The following is a 22,769-nucleotide window of genomic DNA, read 5'->3' as shown; positions in this document are numbered from 1 at the left end:
TCTAATATTGGTATACAGGGGATATAAATGTGAATCTATACATACCTGAATGCCTCATATTAGAGGTCTGTTTGCTGAGAAATGGCTTTTTATTCAGTGAAGATTCTGATGCTTGCTGGCCGTGGGGAGTGGATTCCCTTTAATAAATACTCACTTAGCCCCATTCTTCATGCAGATACTAATAAATCCAGGACCTATGAGATTTTTACCATATGATAGTTGGATAGTTAGGGGTGTATCATCCATAGCAGCAACCCACAGGGCTACTATGGTGCCCGTGAAAAAACACAGAATTTGAGCTTGGTTTAAGTTGGTATCCATGCAGCACATAGACGCATGTTTACTATGGCCATAAATCAGAAAAAAACCTATAAGAAGAAAAATGATCATAAACCCTGCTGTAAATAAATAAAAACCAAAAGTGCATTTAAATAAAATAGGGTTCTTAGCAACACTGTTTTTGATCAAAAATAGCATGAAAGCTATCCCACCATGGCAAGATGAACCCATTTGGGATAGTCCTACTCTGTTTAATATTAAAAACCTTACCATGTATCAAAGCCTCAAACTTCTGTGTGTGAATCAGACATGAGATCTAACATGATAGATTACAGTCCGGGGAAGACGGGAAACATTCATATAGACGACTGGTGGAGATGTAGTCAGTGAAGAAATCTGGCTAAATATGTTTGTAGAGCCGTAGTAGAAGATGAAGATGTCGTCCTCATCATGAAGTAGTTATTTCTCATGTTACGTGTAATGAATATCTCCTGCAGTATTGCTAATGCCGATTCCAGTGTCGGTAAATGAGACGAGAATTAGCTTTATGGAAGATGAGTCTTTGAGAAACGTGTTCAGCTGCAGACTCCAAGGAAGAAACTGCTTGCTGTATGTGGCATAAAATATATAGGTTTTATTAGTATATGTAAAGAAGAAAACTAAATACTGTAAAATAATAAATCTCCTCATATGTTTCCCCTTATTATCTCCAGTAATTGTATTATTACACAATATTAGATCCTCTCAGTGAAGATCTTCTATTTAAGAGAATTTTCCTTATGGACCCATCAAAGACGGATATGGATAGAGACAAGATGGCAGAGAGGATATTACACCTCACCCTAGAGATCCTCTTCCGTCTCACTGGAGAGGTGAGAGATTCTGATGACGTCACATTACATCATTCTTATCTATGGGAATAACAGATGGACAGAACTGGAGAGGTGAGGACTCTGGAAATGTCTGGAGTGAGATTTATTAATGTGTCTCTCCATAACCAGGATTACACAGTAGTGAAGAAGACCTCTAGTGGGCGCTGTCAGGACCCTGTGTCTGAGGGATGGGAAAGACCCCTGAGTTCAATCACAGGACCTCCATCTCACCCCTTCATACATGAGGACATCAATGACCAGAAGATCCTAGAACTCACCTACAAGATGATTGAGCTGCTGACTGGAGAGGTGACAATGCTGGGAATCCTTGGACATTATACAGTAACGCTATGAAGGGATCGGGGGATGACGATATCATTGTATGTGTCAGGTTCCTATAAGGTGTCAGGATGTCGCTGTCTATTTCTCCATGGAGGAGTGGGAGTATTTAGAAGGACACAAAGATTAGTACAAAGACGTCATGATGGAGGATCCTCAGCCCCTCACATCACCAGGTAATGGACAGGACTAAATACACACGGCCTATAATTATCTGTATGTAAAGAATGAATTCAGTCCCTGTATGTGTTTCCTCCAGATCTATCCAGTAAGAGGACAACACCAGAGAGATGTCCTCGTCCTCTTCTTCCACAGGACTGTAAGCAAGAAGATCCCAGTGGTCCTCAGGATCATCAGGTAGATGGAGAGAAGGTGTCATGTGATCTCCCCTATGATGTGTAGATGGCTGTGAAGGTCTTGTGCTCAGTTTTGTTTTATCCTCCAGTATTATATGTTTTATACTTGTGTAATGAGAACGGTGGAAATGGCCGGATTAGAGTTGATCATAGATGTGACTTCTCCATCTGTCTGTGACTTTTACAATATTTGTTTCAGGGTGAAGATCTGACCCATATTAATACTACAGAGACATATGTGAGGGGTGATGAGCGGTGTAAAGAGGAGATTCCTACATATGACTACCCAGGTGAGTAGTGACCACTAAATGCAGAGAAGTCACAGATTCTTCTCAGTCACCGGCTGTGGCTGCTTTATCAGTGGTGTAGTCCGGCCGTATCACAATCGTGTGATCACCATTTTGCCTCTAGACCACAACATTCTCTTCCACCCAAAACTGTTCAAATGATTTTGGGCATTGAAACCCTTTTCCATAGAACTTACAACCTGAAGGATCCACCTACTCACTGTGATTAGGAGACGTTACCTGCCCAGATCTGTAAACCACAAAACCAGAAAATCACTTGAAAAAAATATTATGATGAGCCTGTAAGAGAAAGCGGAGGGTAATGATCTATTGGCTTCCTAGAACCCTGATATCTTATTGGATGAATCTACCTTCTCTCCCTTCTGTGTTGCTGAATGTGCTCATATGGTTCCTACAAGACCAGGTCCAGTCTTTCTGGCCAAACTTCACATTTATGATCTACAACATTAAATGTGCAGTGAGGCCAAGTGTGAATTTCTGTACAATAACAACAGAGTTTCCCTTTATCCTGACTTTTCAATTTATTTTAAAACCGACTAACTTCAAACAGGATTGTGATAAACTAAACAAAAAAAAACATTACACCTGCGCCATGATATATCTCTAAGCTAAATATAAGATGCCTCATCTCTGCACTATTATAAAAAGTTCTCTTTCAATGTCTAATATTTTTTCTTGAAACTCATCTGACAGAAAATATTGTCCCTTACGATAGTTTAGATTCCCAAGAGCCACCGAGCCCCATACTCTAATTACCACAGAGAGGTTTCACCACTAGTTACTCACTACTTACTGATGAAGACTGTTGAGTTTGATCATTTCAGTAGATGTGTTATGGTCTATACTCACAGTTTTGACTATGGTAGTTAGTGCCCAAAATACTCTGATTTAACCCCTTCCTGCAGCCAGTTTTGTGTTCCTATCTGGGCCCATTTTTCAAATCTGACGTGTGTCACTTTATATGGTGATAACTTTGGAATTCTTCACAAAGGATAATAGGAAACAAATGAACCTTACAAATTATATTCCATCTTCTCTTGAATCTGACAATCCCCTATATACGATCGTACACTACTGTCTGGCACATGACAGGTTAAAAAGGGAAGAAGCGCCATTTAGCTATTTGAATGTAGATGTTGCTGGGATAGTTGGCAGACACAATATATTGTGGACACTATTCGTTGTCACCTGGCAGCTCAAAAGATGGCTACCACAAACAGGCTTGGCGCTATCTACTCCATTTTCTAGATCCCAGGGTTTGCCTTGCTCATCATCCTTTAACCCCTCTACATGGATTTGGACTTAGACAGAGACCCCCTAAGCTTGGGCCACATTGTTATCTAATGTTCTGTGGTGTGAGATGGCAAGAAGAATAGTCAGATAGCCGGGTCAGAACCAGGGGGTCAGAGAAAATACAAAATCACACAAAAGTAATCAGTAAACGGGCCGAGGTCACAACAGGAAACAAATACACAAGCCGGGAGCTGAGCACAGAGGACTGAACCAGAGGAGAACAAGGCTGTATCTGGCAGCTTCCGGCAATATGCTTCCAGCTTTAGTAGGGTGCGGTGCTCTCCAGTTGGCTGAAGCAGGGAGCAGATTACTCCAGCTGAACAGCACACACACCCATACTGCCAGACTGGATGGTACTACTGGTCCCAGCAACCCTAATCTTAGTGGCTGGTCAGAACCTGTGCCACCCAGAGCTTCTGGTTCCTATGTCTCTTCCATAACCTGTGCCGCCTGCAGGATGAATAAGGCGGCTCCTGGTGAGAGAAGCAGACGTTGCAGGAGCAGATCCCAGAGGAGATGGGACCCACCATTTACAGAAACCTTAATATGACGTAATAACAGAAAACCAGAGCAGTAGAATTCCCCATAAAGTGACTCCATTTTGGAAATTATAACCCTCAGTGATATAATCTATAGGAGTAGTGACTACTTTGACTCACTTTCTGGATATTAGCACGCAGTGGATGTTGGAGAGTGAAAATTGCAAATATATAGTTTCATTACCCAACACATTATGCCCAGATTGTGCTCCAGGAGACACACACCATCAATTAAGTGGGTTCTTCTCACTATAGTAATGCTAAATACATGGATGCTGAATGTGTTTTGGGCGCACTGCAAGGCTCAGAAGCGAGGGGGAGATCTGACTTTGGGGGAGCGGATATTGCTGGATTGGGTTATGGAAGCCATGTTGCTTTTCAAAAGCCTTTGAGCCACTAATAATGTGGAAACCTCTGGTTTTCCATTGACAGATGATGGACCTGAGTGGGGACTTGTTTTTTGTGAGATGAGTAGAAGTTTTTATTGATATTATTTTCCCCTACATAACATTGTTTGGTGGCTTTTTATTCCATATTAGGGAGGCAGAATTAACAAACAGTTGGACACTACGATCCACTGGTTCATACTATGAGGTTTTCTATTAGACTGTGAACTGTTATTGTCTTGGTGAATAATGACGGCTAACATAGGGCAAAATTAAAAAAAAATCACAGAAAAAAATACAGCCTTACTAACACCAATAATCGTACCAATTCATGGAGAGGATGGTTGCCTAGTATTAAAGATGCACACAGATGAAGCTTGCATAGGACGCCAGTCACACAGGCAGGTTTGATGCACAGTGTCTGGCTTAGGATACTGATGATGTCCATACTGGGTAGCAAGACTGCCCAGCACTATATAAGTGCACCCCACATGTATAGACACCCCAGTACACCCAACCAACACTAAAATGCTAATGCATTTGTTATCTGATTTGGTGTTGGTAAGGCTGATTTTTTTCTGTGATGTTTTCTTGGTAAATAATGATACTTTTACATAATGTACATTTTTACATAGAGTTTAAGTAGAAATATTCAACAATATAAATTTTAAGGATATGTTATTCATAAATAATAATTGGTTTTATTCTTGGCAGATGACTGTACCAGGAGATCAGAGGGACAGCTGACATCTTCAATTTTTAATTCTGATGATCTTGAGATCCCACAGGATACAATTGAAGTGAATACCATTACTCCAGATATACCATCATCTCTTCACAGCAAAGATCGGTCATCTGCTCATTTGAACCAGGTCCTGTCTTCTGATTCATTACCGACTACTAAGGAAAATCAAAGTCACAAAATAAGCATTAAAAAACAAATTGCTCCTAAAGCAAAGAAGCCATTTTCATGTTCAGAATATGGAAATAGTTTTTCCCTCGAAAAGTCTTTTCTTAAATATCAAAGCATTCACACAGCAGAGAATAGATTTTTTGGTTTCAACTGTGGGAAATTTTTTAACCAGAAATCAAATCTTGTTAATCACCAGAGAAGTCACACAGAGGAGAAGCCATTTTCTTGTTCAGAAAGTGGAAAGTGTTTTACAGAGAAATCAAGTTTAATCAGACATCAGATAACTCACACAGCGGAGAAGCCTTTTTCCTGTTCAAAATGTGGAAAATGTTTTAGCCGGAAATCAGATTTGGTTAAGCACAAGAGAACTCACACAGGGGAGAAGCCTTTTTCCTGTTCAGAATGTGGGAAATGTTTTAACCAGAAATTGGATCTTGTTAATCACCAAAGAACTTACACAGGGGAGAAGCCTTTTTAATGTTCAGAATGTGGGAAATGTTTTAATCGTAAAATGATTCTTGATAGCCACAAGAGAACCCACACAGGGGAGAAGCCTTTTTCATGTCCAGAATGTGGGAAATGTTTTAACCTTAAATCAGCTTTGGTTATGCACCAGAGAACTCACACAGGGGAGAAGCCTTTTTCCTGTTCAGAATGTGGAAAATGTTGTAGCCGGAAATCAGGTTTGGTTAAGCACAAGAGAACTCACACTGGGGAGAAGCCTTTTTCCTGTTCAGAATGTGGGAAATGCTTTAACCAGAAATCAGATTTGGTTAATCACCAGAGAACTCACACACATGAGAAGCCTTTTTCCTGTTCAGAATTTGGAAAATGTTTTAGCTGGAAATCAGATTTGGTTAAGCACGAGAGAATTCACACAGGGCAGAAGCCTTTTTCCTGTTCAGAATATGGGAAATGTTTTAACCAGAAATCAGATTTGGTTAATCACCAGAGAACTCACACAGGGGAAAAGCCTTTTTCCTGTTCAGAATGTGGGAAATGTTTTAACCAGAAATCAGATTTGGTTAAGCACCAGAGAACTCACACAGGGGAGAAGCCTTTTTGCTGTTCAGAATGTGGGAAATGTTTTAAAGATAACTCAGTTTTGGTTAAGCACAACAGAACTCACACAGGGGAGAAGCCTTTTTCCTGTTCAGAATGTGGAAAATGTTTTATCCAGAAATCAGATTTGGTTAAGCACCAGAGAACTCACACAGGGGAGAAACCTTTTTCCTGTTCAGAATGTGGGAAATGTTTTAAATATAAATCAGATTTTGTTAAGCACCAGAGAACTCACACAGGGGAGAAACCTTTTTCCTGTTCAGAATGTGGGAAATGTTTTAAAGATAAATCAGATTTGGTTAAGCACAAGAGAACTCACACAGGGGAGAAACCTTTTTCCTGTTCAGAATGTGGGAAATGTTTTGTGAAAAAATCATCACTTCTTAGTCACCAGAGAACTCACACAGACGAGGAGCCATTTTCATGTTCTTAATGTGGGAAATGTTTTACATGGAAATCAACTCTTTACAAGCTTCAGTGAAGTCTCACAGGAGAGAAGCCTTTTTCATTTTTAACCAAAAATTGTATTTTCATAAAGGGGTTGTCCACTACTAGGACAACTCCTTCTCATTCCTTATGTTTGGCCTTGTTAAAATAAAAACACACATACGCACTTCCTGTTCTGGCGCCGTTTCCATCGCGTTTCCGTAAGGATCAGACAAGATTGTTACATCTCACAATCCTGCTCCCAATCAATGCCACCTTCAGACGTATTGTACATCAACAGGAAGGACATGGCCTGGACATAGCACCAAGAGAATGCACACACTGAAAGCATTCTCTTCAGACCGTGTTCCTGGGGGAATTATAAGCAATTTACAGCCTCAAACATGCTGTCCGATATGGGAAAGAAAGACAAGATCAGAGGTTAATCTGAGGTCCTCCACCTCTGGCAGCATGTCTGGTATGCAGCATTTCTTATGGAAGGTCTTATCTTCTTGCTTCAGAGCTATTACTGCCTCACCTCAGCATGGAAAAAGAAGCTGTCTTAACCCTCATGATGCCAGACAGCTCCAGGCTGTATGTCCTGCACCAGCTTCTCTCTTAATGTAAGCCTCACAAGAAAACAGCTCCACAAATCTCCCTGTACGCTCACCAAAGCCCACATACTGAGCAGTGCTTGCTTCACAGGGACATTTACCCCCCAGCCACAGGTTATTCTGATATGGGGAACAACATAACTTATTTGTATATCAGATTGCGTCTATCCCTACTAAAGAAGATATGGAGCAATATATTCAGAGGCTGGAGACCACATACAATACTGAAATACGTCCCCTCACGTCTGTCCTGTCACAGCTTACTGACAAGGTACAGAGATTAGAGGATAATGTCGTCCAAGTTAGAGGCCATCATAATGCTCAGAAACTAACACTGGATCTTCACAGGCAGTAAATAAACCATCTGTTTAATATGGTTGATGATCAAGAAAATCACAATAATATCTGGATAAGGGGTATACCTGAAAGCATCAATGCACAAGCAATCATGTTGTCGGGGTAAAAGAGAATATATATATTTGTAACTTTTGTAACTTTTATACGCTTTTTTGCTAATGTACTAACCACCATTTTGTGTCATATAACAATAAGCTTTCCTTGCTATATATTACTCAAATCGAAACTTAAACTAAGACAGTTCCAGTGTTGCCAAGACTTATTTCAGAGAAACGAAACAAGATTATAAGCTGACGGCTGCAATATCTGCCCAGAGACTGAGATAAGGAGATGTGGACCAATCAGGAGTGGCCAGACACTGGACTTTCATGGCTTACCCCGCTCCGGACAACCCCTATCCCCTCCCCATTATGTAGTGTATTTAGATTTGTGCATGTAAAAAAATAAAGGCAGAACATTGCTGAGGACGTTGTCTGTAGTAGCCTTCTGAGCATGCTCTGAGCTTGAACCAGCTTGTTGTCTGACTCATTCTTTGAATGGTTGACCCATGCTCATAGTTTGAATTTGGAGTGACTGGAGGACGAGTGGAATGTCATCACGACCCCCACAAATGGCGCTCAACGTGCGGCGTGGCTAGCGGTACGCCGCCCTCCCGGACCCATATCGCTGATTTCCCTGGTGGTGACCGCGGTGGCTGAATTTGAGGCCTGATCAACCTCCATCGAACACGGTAAGTTGAGATGTATTTTATATGTCTCACTTGCCTGTGTGTCAGCCGCAGCGGTTCCTGTTGGGTTGTCAGGTTGGATCTGGGTGGGTGATCGGTCGAGTGATGAGACCTCAGGCGTCCCGCACCACGTCCTGAACCAGCAAGTGTTAAAACGAGTGACGTCGCATGCCTGCGCGTGCTCGTGTGCACACCACCTCCTCCTCCCCCGGTCACTGTACTTTTCTTAGATAGCTGCTTCCCGTAACTGATAGTCGAGGTTTCAAAGCATTCCTGAATTGTAGTGTAAGGAGGTGTTGTGCTGTCAGAATCTGTGACGAATTGAGGAGTGCTCTTCGTCTAACACAGAGACTGCTGTAAAGTCAAGGTTAAGAAACAGTGTATTGAGGTGTCTCTACACTGTCGGGTGGTGCCGTGGTAGGAAAGGAGATAGATTGAGGTGTCTCTCTATCTCATCAGTGTATTGAGGTGTCTCTACACTGACGGGTGGTGACCTGTAGTCAGGGTGCCGTGGTGAGTCGCACTGTAAAGTCGCCATTCAAGGCTAGGAAAGGAGTTAGATTGAGGTGTCTCTCTATCTCATCAGTGTATTGAGGTGTCTCTACACTGACGGGTGGTGACCTGTAGTCAGGGTGCCGTGGTGAGTCGCACTGTAAAGTCGCCATTCAAGGCTAGGAAAGGAGTTAGATTGAGGTGTCTCTCTATCTCATCAGTGTATTGAGGTGTGCTCTACACTGAGGAGTGGCGACCTGTGGACTGCACCAGTGATCTGAGTCGCGACAGATCATTGCATTCTATAAGAAAATGTTGTGTATATTCAAATTTGAAAGATCTCGTAAGTTGCGGAATGCTGCTGTAGGAGTTAAGCCAATTAGTGGAGTTACGGGAAGGCAAGAAGGCAAGAAGAATGTTAGGAATTTGTATAATATGATAAGCTTATCCAGTACAGGCAGGCTTTAGTTTTCAGTGTAGAAAGAATGTATTACACAGAAGTTGGGAAAGTTGGGTGAGGATTTTTGCACCAGACTCAAGCACATCTTAGAGTAGATGGTGCAGGGGGGAACAGAGAATGCCGAGCCTTTGTTCGGATACATGAAAGCTGCAGAATGTGATTTGTTATGTGCCCCCAAAATGGCCGTTGCACCTTTGATGCCTGTCACTACACTGAGCCCTCAGTCACCACCCTATAATGGCGCCGACGCCAAATCACCGGAAGGGTGGACGTGTCGGGTGTGTGGAGAGCAAAACCCACTCTGGGCGGGCCGCCCATGGCACGATGCCCAGCCTGCCCCCAAGAATAATCCCACCCCCACTCTAACTCCTCCCTCCCACGGCCATCTTGTTACACCTCTTACTTGTTGTGGGAGGCCCGGAAAGCCCCAATCCGGCCTATATCCACTACTAGATCCGTCCGGTGCATATTACCAGCCACCAGCACAGGTGGAAAAGCCCGCAGTCCCAGAGCACCCATCTGAAACTAATGTGACACCCTCTGCTCCAGTCCACGATGCTGAGACGCTTCCCCTGTTTCCTATGGGAGTCACCCACAACCCTGGGGATATCCTCCTCAACCCCCCCAGAATTTCAGGCCAGACTGCTCTCCCTCCGCCAACATACTGTTACTCAAGACGATACGGAGCCAGATGAGGGATGGGCTCAAGATACTCCAGCCCCCCCCCCCCCTTCCTTTACCCCATACGTCTCCTATGGCATCCTCCACCCCATATCCATTACCCGTACTCCGGCCCTTGCTCCAAGCAACTGCTGAAAGAGCACCACCCCCCCAGCCCCTCAGAAGTCTGGGACCCCTGCCGCTCCCGGAACCTAGTAGACCCATCAGGACGCCCTGTCACTCTGTCAATAGGCTATGGTGACATCCTTACACATCGGGTGGGGGCCATAGTCAACCCTGCAAACACCTGTATGAGCCATGTTGGAGGATTGGCTCGCAAAATTTCCCTTGCTGCTGGTTCTACTCTGGCTGCAGAATGCCAGGCTCACTTAGCCGAAAACGGAGAGCTTTCAAAAGGCCATGGATTCCACAAAAGCAGGATCCCTTAGTACGTATGAATCCGGCCTAGAATACATGAAACAGTTAAAAGTCTGGGCTCAGGATCACTTGTCAGATCAAGCTGGGTCTGTACAAGATGTTCAACAAGACCCTGATGAATCAGTGGAAAGATATACTGCAAGACTCAGCATGCATTTTAAGGATCTCGGATACAGTCCTCACGTCAAGACGCAGGCCGCCCTGTTGGTTCAGGCCCTAGTAGATGGCCTACAAGACGCTCTCAGAGATGAAGTCCTGAGAGTACGGCCCGAGATTTGTTCTTCTTCTTTCAACGACGCGGTGGACTTCGTTAAAGCTTTCCAAAAATCAATGCTAAAAATGGAAAAAGATACTAAGCCAAAGAAGAAAACCGCTCCTGCCATGGTATATCAAGCTCAAGAAAGCTACCCACCCCCTGGCAACCAACATGGAATCAAGTGGGTAATGGTTAAAGGCACAGGTGATGATACTCCTCCCACATATAGAAGACAAGACAGAAGAGATGACAGGGGACCATCCAGAAACAAAAGACCATCTCGTGATTCTGAAGGACGAATGTTGTGTTGGGAGTGTGGTAGCCTTGACCACATCCTCAGAGACTGTCCAACCCGCAGACAGTACCATGACCGGTCGTTCCGTGACGGTCCACACAACCATGGACCATCAACCACTGGAGTTCCTGGTGGACACTGGGGCGGCCACATCTGTCATTTCCTCTGCACAGCTCCCTCCTTCTGTATCCCTATCACCGGATACCCTCACCTGTGTTGGGGTAGAGGCCAACATATTTCTTCTCCACTCACAGTCCCTGTGTCTGCAGGACCGTTCACCGGAGTACTCACAAGATTCTTGGTCTCTGAAACTTGCCCTGTCAACCTGTTGGGAGCCGATCTCTTAGAGCGGATGAAGGCAACAATTACCTTCGGAAACCATGGTATGGAGCTTCTTTTGCGGGACCCTCATTCCGAACAAGGGACTGAAGACCGCTGTGTTCTTAAAGCCTTCCCTCTCATGATGATGACCATACAACCTCACACTCTTCTTAATACCTCACAATTCCCTCACTCTCTGTGGTCCAGTGGGCCAGAGGACGTCGGCCTCCTGCAGGTTCCCCCGGTCCGAGTACACCTCAAGCCTGGACACAGGTACCCACGGTTGCCACAATACCCCCTCAAGGCTGCACAAGAACAAAGCTTGAGTACCCAAGTCGCTTCCCTCCTGGAATCAGGAGTCCTTGTCAGATGTGTATCTCCATGCAATACACCCCTCTTTCCTGTAAAAAAGAAAACCGTTCCGGGAGAGCCTCCAAGATACCGGTTGGTTCAGGATCTCAGAGCGGTCAATGCAAATGCAGCTACCATTTTAGAAACTCCAGTGGTACCCAACCCAAACACCCTCTTGTCTCAGGTGCCTCCAACGGCCACCTTGTTTACGGTGTTAGATCTGGCCAACGCCTTCTTCAGTATACCCTTACATGAAGATTCGTGGTTTCTTTCTGCCTTCACCTTTCAAGGAGCACAGCTTACATGGACCAGGATTCCGCAAAGAGCCCAGAACTCTCCTAACCAATTCACTCATTCTATGAAGTCTATTCTGGAGCCATGGGTTCAAGAGAACCCTCAGGTCACCTCTCTACAGTATGTGGATGATCTTTTACTCTGTGGCACTGAAGAAAATTTGCCAGAGATGTCAGCATCCCTTCTCTGGTTTCTTCACTCAGCTAACTGTAAAGTCTCGAAAGGCAAAGTCCAATGGTGTCTGCCCAAGGTCATTTTCCTCGGACATTGTATATCACAAAGTGCTAGACATCTGACTGAAGAAAGAAAACAAGCCATCATGGATATCACCTTCCCAATTACCTATTCCGCTATGCAGACTTTCCTTGGTCTCATCACTTACTGCAGGCAATGGATCCCTGATGTCTCAAAGCTCATGCAACCTCTGTACGACTGTCTCAAAAATGAAGGCTCAGTTTGGTTTCATGCTGAAGATCCACGTGTTTCTCATCAACACAGACTATGTTTTGACCGCCTTAAACAGGCTGTTGTCTCTGCCCCGGCCTTGGGCTTACCAGACTATACTCAGCCATTTCACCTTTTTGTCTCGGAATCGGAAGGTCATGCCTCTGGAGTTCTAGCACAACGCTATGATCATAAGTATCGGCCTTTGGGCTACTACTCAGCCCGCCTGGACCCTGTCGCCCGAACTGCCCCCACGTGCCTTAAGGCGGTCCACGCTGCTCACATCCTCCTTGACAAGTCAGCTGATATCGTCCTTGGACATGATCTAGTTATACAGGCCGGCCATGATCTCTCAGCTGTTCTGCAACAAACATCTCCGAAACATCTAACCAACCAAAGACACCTGCGGCTGCAGTGTTCCCTATTGTTGCCCTCCAATATAACATTTACCAGATGTCTGACTATCAACCTTGCCACTTTGCTTCCACCTTCTAGGGGGGAAGGTGAAGAGGGTGAAGGTCCATTGGTGGAACCTCATGATTGTATAAAAATTTTGCAGGAAGAGACTTCTGCTCCAGAGAATATGGTGGCACATCCGCTCGCAGACCCTCAAGGGAAGTTCCACACGGGATATGCTGTCACAACGGACCTAACAGTCCTCAAGGCTGAAGCTCTACCACCATACATGTCTGCACAAGAAGCTGAACTTGTGGCTCTCACAGAGGCCTGCCACCTGGCAGCAGGAACAAAGGCGAATATATATATATACCGATTCCAGGTATGGACATGGAATTTGCAATGATTCTGGACTCTTGTGAAAGTCTAGAGGATTCATCACAGCTGCAGGTACACCAGTGAAACATGCCTCATGGATTAAGGCCCTAATGAAGGCCCTGGAACTACCCATTCAGGTTGCTGTTATGAAGGTCAAGGCTCATGGAAGACTAGAATCCAGAGAAGCCAGCGGCAACCACCTAGCTGACCAAGCAGCCAAGACTGTGGCAGTGGAGAATGTGTCATCAAAGTGGCAGGAAAAGGAAGAAGAGATGGGGGAGACCCTGCAAACCGTAGCTGTGGCGCTCACTAGAGCAAGAGCCAAAGAACAGCCGGCGGAAGACCATACAAGTCCAGCGGAGACACGAGTGGAATCCAGGGGGGTCAAGATGCCTGAAGAAAAATTGTGTGAGGAACAAAGGAAGACCCCCCACTGAAGAAGTCAAGCAATGGAAATCGGCAGGAGCCGTGCTGGCAGGTCGCAAAGATTCAAAGGTCAACTCGACTCTTTACCAAGTGGATGGGAAGCCTTGCTTGCCTAGACGCATGTACTCAGCTGTGGCAGCATGGGCTCACGGGCCTATACACAGAGGAAAGAATCAAGCCTTGGCATGTATCAAGAAACTGTACTTTGCACCCGGAATCTCTTCCACTGTGACTGCGTACTCAAAATCCTGCTCTGTCTGCGCTACCTGCAACCCAACGTGTACGGCACGGGTCCCTCTCCAACACCTGGCTAAACCAGACTACCCTTGGCAGAGAATACAAGTCGGCCATATCCAAATGCCTAAAGCAGGAAAATAGGAGTACGTTTTGGTAGCCGTGGATATGTTCTCAGCCTGGCCCGAGGCCTACCCGGTTGTCAACATGACTGCTAAAGTCACAGCCAAGAAACTGATCACCGAAATTGCCTGCAGATTTGGAGTTCCCCAAGTCATAGAATCGGACCAAGGACCAGCTTTCACAGCAAATATCTACGAAGAACTCTGGAACATGTTGGGAACAGATTTGGGCCTCCACACTCCATACCATCCTGCCAGTTCAGGCAAAGTGGAGAGAATGAATTCCACACTCAAGACCCAGCTCTTGAAAATGACCTAAGATCATCCCCTCCCCTGGCCCGACCTACTCCCTATAGTATTGTATCATATCACACACACTCCTCAGGCCAAACATGGGCTGACTCCCTATAAAATTTTGTTTGGGACCCCACCCAAGATAGGAGAGATTAGGCCCCAAGAGTTGTCTGAAACACATGATAGAGTGGTAAAATTTGTGATTGCCTTGTCTAGAGAATTGACTAACACCCGCTCTCCAGTATCTGCTTCTCTCCCAGAATCTACAGGTGATGCAGTACATGATTTCATCCCAGGCGATCTAGTGTATGTGAAGAAGTTTGTCCGGAAAGACTGCCTCCAGCCGCAGTTCGAGGGACCGTACACTGTGCTTCTCACCACCCCGACGGCTCTGAAGCTTGAGGGCAAGAGCACCTGGATTCACGCCTCCCACTGCAAGAGAGACAGAACGAGTCTATAAAAGATGACTACCTTTTTCTATATCCTTTCCATATGCTTACTGTCTGTCCCAGGGTGGACAGCTACCACATAGGGGTAGATACCTCCTTTTTCTCAAGTTGGTTGGGAGGGCTCAAGGGATTCCTCCAACAAGTTTGTCTAGTAATGGGAGGTCTATTAGTATTGGGCCTGGTGGTCCTGTGCTGCATAGTCCCCTTATACAGGAAAATATAACCAATGCTGTCCCAACCTCAGGGACCTTTCTGAATCAAGAGAAGATATGGAGAAATACATTTTTTTGAACAAGCCTGACCAGACCCCCCCATGCTAAAGTTCAATTGAGAGATTTAGTTTAGGGATAGTTGGGAGAACTCCATGTGTCACCCAGGATAGGGCTCGATTGTCTGGGGGCGTCCCATAAGGGGGCAGCTTCTAAGATGATTGGGTGAAGAAATCCACCTCCCCTCTCCCCACACATGGACAGTCTCAAAGGCCCCGAAGCAAGGGAAAGCTTAATGTTTAGGGGGGAATGTCGGGGTAAAAGAGAATATATATATTTGTAACTTTTATACTTTTGTAACTTTTATACGCTTTTTTGCTAATGTACTAACCACCATTTTGTGTCATATAACAATAAGCTTTCCTTGCTATATATTACTCAAATCGAAACTTAAACTAAGACAGTTCCAGTGTTGCCAAGACTTATTTCAGAGAAACGAAACAAGATTATAAGCTGACGGCTGCAATATCTGCCCAGAGACTGAGATAAGGAGATGTGGACCAATCAGGAGTGGCCAGACACTGGACTTTCATGGCTTACCCCGCTCCGGACAACCCCTATCCCCTCCCCATTATGTAGTATATTTAGATTTGTGCATGTAAAAAAATAAAGGCAGAACATTGCTGAGGACGTTGTCTGTAGTAGCCTTCTGAGCATGCTCTGAGCTTGAACCAGCTTGTTGTCTGACTCATTCTTTGAATGGTTGACCCATGCTCATAGTTTGAATTTGGAGTGACTGGAGGACGAGTGGAATGTCATCACGACCCCCACAATGTCAACACTATGGACATTATTCAATAATATCCTTAGTGATCCTATTGATAAGGAGATTGACAGGGCGCACCGTACAATAGGCAATCATGGCCCAGATCCTGAGCGTCCAAGAGACATTATCTGTCGCATACTTTTTTTCAAAGTAAAAGAGGCCATTGTGAGGAAAGCAGGGGAGTTGGGTCCTGGTGATTTCAATGGAAAACGCATATAATTGCTCACATATCTATCTGAATGACACTTGCTAAAAGAAGGGTATTGAAACCACTACTTGATGCCATCCGGGAAAATGGCCTGATGAACTCCTGGGGGTACCCATTCCAGCTGTATATTTTCAAAGATCCAAGCAACATGAGACCTTTCTGTGATGCCCTGGACATTCCATATATCTGACTGGCCACCTGCTCCACCATTGCCACAGAGAGTTCCAGCACGTCGCAGAAGGTGTTCAATGGGTCAGGAACTTGATGGTGATGCAGCCAGATGGGAAAGGAACCTGCCAATCATATGAGCTCCTGAAATGAATCTTGTCTTTCCTGATGAGAGACAGTTTGCAGATGCTTACTTATTTCTTTAAGCATATAATTAGATATATCTAAATAGAGCGTTAGCTGCCACTCTTCTACTATATAGAATGTCTAAGTTCATAAAAGATCTTAGACCAGGATATAAGTTGAGTTCACATGATACTACTGTAATATCAGGCTGTATTACATTACTTGCTTTATATTCCATGGTTCCACCTAATAGGAATCCTAGAACTGAAAGTTTGACTTACGCCTGTAAAGACAACCCCCAGTTAGGGACTTGCATTGGGATCTGCTTGTTTCACAATTTCCTACTGTTTTGATATATTCATAATCTATACTTCTTAGACACTGAGAGGTAGACGTTACTATCTACCGTCTATACTTCCTCTTTGCTCTTAATCTTTCTCTCTTCCCCCTCCTCCTTTTTTTCATATAATATGGCACAACTCAAACCTTGCGCATTGAATGTCAGAGGACTTAATGTTCCAGAGAAAGGAGCACAAGTGTTTTATCACAGGCATAAACAGCACGTACATTTTCTCTTTCTTCAGGAGTCACACTTTAGAGGCGATCATATACTGTACCTCAGATTCCTAATAGATATTATTCATCTTGGCGTCCCAGAAAAATGCAGTTTTGAAGTCTAAGGTGCTGAGTATAGGCCGGCACAGATCACTGCCGCGTACTATTGTAGAAACACTGTCTGACACGGAGAGGAGGTTCGTGTTTGTTAAGATCTCCATCTACTCCAAAATTTTGACTTTGGCAAACTTCTATCTCCCTAATTGTGACCAAATTAAGACATGCCGTCAATACTTAAACAAACTAAAATATTTTGCGGAGGACCTTATCATCATTGGAGGTGACTCTAATTTTGTCTTGGATCCTTCTTTAGACGGGTTCCTGGGCCGGAGTCACCTATCTAAACCACAAACAAAAGCTTTGCTAATTGTGCTTTGGTCTCAACCAGTCGATGTATGGAGGATACTACATCCAGACGTAAAGGATTATACTTATTATTCTCCCATACTCAATATGCATAGCTATATAGTCCTTTTCTTAATTAGCCGTCACTTGCCTACATGGCAACCTACATCTCAGGTAGGAACTGCCGTATGGTCAGATCATGCTCCTGTATATTGTAACTAGCTATTGAACCCGTTCTATACCCGGGTGGCGAGCATTTTTATTGGTATATGGTCTCCCATGCTGGTATGTGCTGCCTCCCTCCTAGTATTTCTGCTGCCCCCATCCTGTCCCCACCATCCTATCCTGGTATGCATGGCACCCCTCATCCCCATCCTGGTATGCATGGCACCCAATCCCCAATCCTGGTATGCATGGTACCCCTCATCCCAATCCTGGTATGCATGGTACCCCTCATCCCTATTCTGGTATGCATGGTACCCCTCATCATGGTATGCATGATACCCCGCATTCATATCCTGGTATGTATGGTACCCCTCATCCCTATCCTGGTATGCATGGTACCCCGCATTCCTATCCTGGTATGCATGGTACCTCACTACTCATCCTGGTATGCATGGTACCCCCAATTCCTATCCTGGTATGTATGGTACTCCTCATCCCTATCCTGGTATGCATGGCACCCCATCCCTCATCCTGGTATGCATGGCACCCCTCATCCCTATCCTGGTATGCATGGCACCCCATCCCTCATCCTGGTATGCATGGTACCCCTCATCCCCCAATCCTGATGTGTGGCCCCCTCGCCCCCCAATCCTGGTATGTATGGCACCCCTCATCCCTTTCACTCTGCACACATACAAAAAAATAAACACTTATACTCACCTTTCTTCCCTGTGCTCTAGCGCTGTGGTGTTCTGTTCTGCCGGAGGCCGGGGGAGGAGTGCAGCGCCGGAGTAACGCATGCCCATACCACGCTGTCCAGCGCCATTTTGCTGAAGACACACTGCAAATGTGTCTTCAGTAAATGGCGCCAGATAGCGCTATGCGCATGTGCTGACTCTGACGCCTTGACTCCTGCCCCGGTCTCTGACGAAGAGAGGTCAGGTAAGTATGTAAGTATGGCGCCGGAGATCGTGGTATGCGTTCAGTGCCTACGCATACCGTGATCTCCGGCGCAATACACACTCCTCTTACCTGTAACGGCTCCATGCGTTCTTCTGTTTGGAGCCAGACTACGCAGGCGTGTCACGCTTGCGCAGTCTATAAAGGCTTCAGACAGAGATACGCATCTCCCGTTATATTATAGATCTGACTATGCCGGACTCCACCAAGGCTTCAGATGTTGGAACCTAAATGATAATCTGCTGAAAGACTGACTGTGTCTCAGACCTTCTTGAGACTATAGACTCCTTCAAATATATGAGCATGATGAAACTGCCTTACCATTTAAATGGGAAGCACTCACATGCGTCTTTAGAAGTATAATAATAAAACATACGAAAAAGCTAAAAAAAGGAGAGAACAGCTAAAGTCGCCCATTTGCTTGAGCGGATTGATCTCCTTGACAATGATCTGCTTCCCTCCAGGTATACGCAGACCTGCTTAACCCTAGAATGGAGCTAAAGTAGTTTCATGGGGTACTCACAAATATTTTGTAATTTCAGGGACCTACTTATCGAAGGAACCAAGTGAAAGCTTCCATTCTCGGTACTAGATATGGGGCCTCCTCGAGAAAATTACTTAAAATGTCGTACACTAAAGTTAATATATAAGGTGTGGGATAGGGGTAAAAATATTCTGGGGATTGAAAAGTACATAAACTATACTCCTTTATGGCACAACTATAACTTACCAGAGTTACAGAAGCTAAATAATATTAGTGAGTGGGAGGATAGGGGTGCTAGAATAAACGCCATACTGATTGATGGACATCACCCAATAGATACCATTGCTAAAGCAGTGGATACAAAAGGTCTATTAACCCTTATTTATAGGCAGTTACTGGCCCTACATTTGGATAATGTTGATAGTTAAGAGAAAATGGGAGGAGGATGTGGGTCCGTTATCTGAGGAGCAATGGGGGAAATACTGGATTTGACACCGAATCTTTCATTGTCAGAGTCACAAAAATTGTACCGAATTCTTCTGATTCATAGGGTATATAGATACCCAAGTATTTCAATTAAAATTTAAATAGAAACGGATGACACATGTCCTAGATGTGGTGAAAAGGACGCCCACCTGATGCATATGATGTGGGAATGTGTAAATATTGGCGACTACTGGAAGGGGGTGATGGCTCTTGTATGATCTGTATTTGGGATACAACTTCAGTTGGAACCTAAAATCTGTATCCTAGGACTCCTGGGAGAGGACGTAGACCCAGACTTCCATATGGCAGTAGATAGCTCAAGAATATTATTCCAAGCCAGAAAGTTGTTGGCACTACATTGGATAGACAATTCTCCCCCAACAATAACAGAACTAAAATCCAGGATAAATAACAATCTATGCTTGGAAAGGGGATCTTATATTAAAGGAACGCTCAATGAACCTTCACAGAAATACTATCCTGGACCGTTTGTCCATTTCCTTACAGTAAACCAGGAATTTATATCCTTATACCCAAGGTGTCAGCAAATAATAATTGTCTCAGTCCACACAATTGCCCCTTCTTAGATATATTCTTTTTCTTTTGATGTCTCAATAGGGGAAAAAAAGCCGTCAGGAAGTATTCAGATATTTATGTACAAATGTAAAATTACTATTCCAAACATTGTACTATAGAGCGATATTGGGTTTTATATCATTGTAAACCGGTTCTTGTATTCTTTACTGGTTTTTATTTCTTTTTCTTTTTTTTTGTCACAAAGTTTATTTAAAAAATGAAATGTTGTTAATTCTTTGTTTTGTTAAATAAAAATGATCTGATTGAAAAAAAGAAAGGAGCGAAGGTCTTTACTAGATCAAACGTATACAAAATATCAAGATCATATGTGAAGGTTCTCGTATGAATTCACAGATAAATGTGGTTGCTCATTGGCAAAAAGGTTACATCCACACGTGTAAAGGACATACGTATCCAAAATAAAAGGGGCACCCGGGCCAGAAACTCATAACCCCATTGACATAGCGGAAGCATTTAGTTTCTTTTATAGTTCGCTGTATAATATTCATGGACAACACCACGACATGCCACCTAATATTCTTGAAACTAAAAATGACAAATATATTAAGGACACTGCCGTTCCTTCCTTACAGACCCCTGAGCAGGAGATACTAGACAAAGCTTTCACTAAACAAGAGATAGGAGAGGACAATAAATCATTCCCTATCGGGAAGAGCCCGGGGCCAGATGGATTCAATAATAGATTTTATAACATGTTTGCACCTCTGTTATTACCATTTTTAGCCTAAGTGTTCAATAATATCTCAGAAGACTCCCCCTTTTGCCCCCCAATCACTTAAGGCTCATATAACGGTTTCATCAAAGCCTGGAAAAGAACCAAATACCTGCCCTAATATTCATCCAATATCATTAAATAATGTAGACGTCAAAATATTCTCTAAAATGGTTACAACACGGCTCTCCCACTACCTACCCTCAATTGTCAGCAACGATCAGGTTGGCTTCATTAAGGGCAGAGAAGCTTGTGATAATAAAAATAAAATGTTGTTAATTTCACATGAAAAAACAGGGGGATCCCAATGTGCCTTGTTTCTGCCTACGCTAAAAAAGCGTTCGACACAGTGCATTGGACTTTCTTGAAGAGCACCCTACCACAAATTAGGTTGGACTCTTTCTTGTTACCTAAACTTCTATCCTTCTACACTGACCCTAAAGCGATAGGGTAAACGGCCTTCTATATGACACATTTTCTATTAAAAAGGGGACGAGACCAGGGTGTCCCTTATCACCTCTCCTATACACATTGGTGATGGAACATTTCGCGGTAGCATTACATACAAATCCAGATATTAGTGGAGTTACTATAGACTCACATCACTATAAACTAGCTCTATACGCAGATGACCTGTTGCTCTATGTTTCAAACCCAATGATCTCATTTCCCTCTATAATAAAGGAATTTGAATAACTCAGCCATGTAAGCAATTTTAATTCAACTACTCTAAAACAGAAGCCATGAACATAACTTTTAACGGTGAACTGACACAATAACTCATTTCTAACTTCCCCTTTAAGTGTCAGAAAGACACAATTAAGTACCTGGATATACAAATTCTGGGGAACTTGGATGATCTGTATCTTTTAAATTATATCCCCCATCCTTGAACAAATGGTTAAAAATCGAATGAATTATAACTTGAAACCCTTGTCCTGGTTTGGTCGTATTAGTCCGATCAAAATGGACATTTTACCAGATCTTCTTTATATATTTCAGAGCGTTCCGGTCTGCGTTCCTCAGACCTTTTTCTCCCGTCTCAACAATTCTAACATCAAGTTTGTATGGGGAACATCGAGGCCTAGGATACGTGTTAAAATATTGTGAAGAAACAGGAGGGAGGGTTAGGGAGCTGCAACGCTGAATCCAAACAGGGTGAAGATAGTCCACTGAAGGGTGCCGGTCCCGCTGGTGAGCACAGACATATGAAGAAAACGAAAAGGAGAAAATCGGCACTCCAACAGGTAAAATATGAGAAAAATGTATTGGATCATTTAAAAAAAAAAAAAAAAGTTAAATTCTTATGTGTTTTTGGCGCTAGGGTTGTGCCCTTAGTTATAGCAGATGAGAAAAGGACAATGAAGTCATTATATATACACAAGCACAATGGAGTCACATGACACGAAATGAGAAATCAATTAGACATGCAAAAGGTGTGAAGAAAATCCCGGCCACAGTTCACATTGAAGACAACGAGATCAAATCCAGACAAGGTGATCATTACAAGCGTCACACAACAAGCCAGAAATGCAAAACACCATGATGGTGAAAAATAAGATAGAATTACACCTCATACTCTTATTCATGCATATCCGTATCCCCCTCTGTATATAAACTGTTTATTGCAGGACATTTGTGTGAAGACCACCGGTGTTAGCTGCCAGGGGATTATCCCATATAGGAACACAACACCGGGATTAAGTGTACAGGTGTGAGATCACAGGGTCAGAACATCGCAAATGCCATCAACTATAGCACCGGAAGGTGGGAGGATATACTGATTATAGAGGGACAGGAACATGTATGCATGAGATGGATGATAGATTCAGTATAGAGCATCACAATAACAATGTCCAATAAACAGAGAAAACGCATCAATGTCTAAATTGTGAATAGAAATATTGTTCTTATCGATCTGACACACGTAAAAATATAATATAAAATAATATGCACAATAACCAATATGGAGAAACTATAAACCTATAACAATGAACATATAAAGCGGAAAAAAAATATGCAAATCAAAATTGATTACATAGTAGAAAATTTACAAGGAAATCCACCCGCATCTGATCTGGTGCAAA

At 43.7% G+C, this 22,769-nt stretch overlaps 1 pseudogene; it reads left to right on the top strand.

The window, feature by feature from the left end:
• Positions 1-1,974: 1,974 nt before the first annotated feature.
• The window catches only part of LOC141201451 (uncharacterized), a 50,195-nt pseudogene continuing 29,400 nt past the window's right edge, over positions 1,975-22,769 (top strand).

This window comes from Phyllobates terribilis, unplaced genomic scaffold (genome assembly GCF_046119375.1).
Source record: "Phyllobates terribilis strain yellow unplaced genomic scaffold, ASM4611937v1 Scaffold_116__1_contigs__length_5312468, whole genome shotgun sequence".
NCBI lineage: Eukaryota > Metazoa > Chordata > Amphibia > Anura > Dendrobatidae > Phyllobates > Phyllobates terribilis.
The sequence above is the reverse complement of the archived record's forward strand: the minus strand, read 5'-3'. Positions and strand labels throughout refer to the sequence as shown.